Source organism: Garra rufa, chromosome 7, assembly GCF_049309525.1.
Source record: "Garra rufa chromosome 7, GarRuf1.0, whole genome shotgun sequence".
NCBI classification, from domain to species: Eukaryota; Metazoa; Chordata; class Actinopteri; order Cypriniformes; family Cyprinidae; genus Garra; species Garra rufa.
In genome coordinates, this window is record NC_133367.1 from 16,113,572 (window position 1) to 16,114,936 (window position 1,365).

A 1,365-nucleotide genomic window follows, 5' to 3' on the forward strand; every position below is an offset into this window, starting at 1 on the left:
ATACATTGTTGGAGATTGTTGGACAACTGAGAAAGTTCTGCTGTCATTTAACAGTACAAGATCAGCCTCTAGAGGCAGAATCAATGACATCTTGGGGTTGTTCATTTTGACATGCAGGGCTGCACAGAGTGGCACACTTTAGATGCGGATTTAAAACACTGACAACAAAAATATGTATACAGTACACTGCAGTACAAGTTTTCATATCACTAAAGTAATTCATTTACTGACTAGTTTGCTGCATTATTAAAGAAAAACAGCATTTTGTTTGCCATCCAACAGTTACAGGACAGCGTGGTCCCTTTTTTCTTCTTCTTTTTTATAGTTTAAAATTGTTTAAAATAGACACTGTAATCAGCATTAAAGTAAGAAACAAAGCTAAGTATTAGCAGCAGGACTAAGCAGGCATGAATCTTTTAGTAAGTAACTATGGAGGTTTTTTTTACACCAGCTAAAAGCATCCCAGACAGGAGCAGTGCAGGATTATATGTGTCTTTCCAGTATTAGCCGAAGTGTAACACTACATTATTTTTGTACTGCAAGAACTGCCCTGTTTTGACATATCAAATTAAATCATGTTTCATTTACAGTCAATTGGAACTGTCTGTAAACATAAATACCTAATCAAAATGTCAATTTTGACTAATCTCAACAACATTAGAGAGAAAAATCCCTGTTGAAAACACTAGTGAATGTGAAGTGAAGTAATGCTGCCCTTATCTAATTTAACAAGCAAGTCTTTCCTGGGCAGTAAACATTCATTGGTTTAATTAATTACTGTATTCTGGTGTTTTCCTCAGAAATCTGTTTTGATAGATTTTCTTATTTGTATATTTCTTTCTTTCCATGTGTCTTACTTACAACCACTAGAATACAAATGAAGGATGCAAGGAAAGAAAATTAATTTGAATATTTGAATATTGATTGTTGCTCAAAAGTCACTTCTGCTGTGTTCAAAGGAGTCTGCACTGATGTTAGGTTAAGAAAATCAAAATAATTATTAATAAAGCTAGTTCACCTTTTAAAACTGTGTAAGATGTTTGTTTGTTTTTTTTTACAACGCAAAGTGTAAACATACATTATAATTGTGATAGATGTGAGGGGGGAGGAGAATTTATATGTGCATCTGATTTTTCAACAATAAAGACTGCATAGAATTAACTGCGTCCTTGCTCATCACTCTTCTGGAAGCTTTCTCACTCCTCTAAGGCAGGTTTAAAACCCCTGCTGTAAAACACAGTGCAAAGCAAACAAACAAACAACAAAAAAGAGCACTGTGAAAGTATGATCAATATTTAATAATTGGAAATTCCTTAAATTGTCCTATAAGCTAAAAATAGAATATTGTATTTTAGTTTTTTGGTG

At 33.3% G+C, this 1,365-nt stretch overlaps 1 protein-coding gene across 1 annotated transcript in view; it reads left to right on the top strand.

Moving 5' to 3' along the window:
• LOC141337812 (uncharacterized) overlaps nucleotides 1-1,119 on the top strand; it is a 15,690-nt gene extending 14,571 nt beyond the window's left edge. Inside the window, exon 6 of the mRNA XM_073843401.1 lies at nucleotides 1-1,119. This exon is cut by the window's left edge and continues 336 nt beyond it. The gene's annotated coding sequence lies outside the window, so the exon portion shown is untranslated.
• The last annotated feature ends 246 nt before the right edge of the window (nucleotides 1,120-1,365 follow it).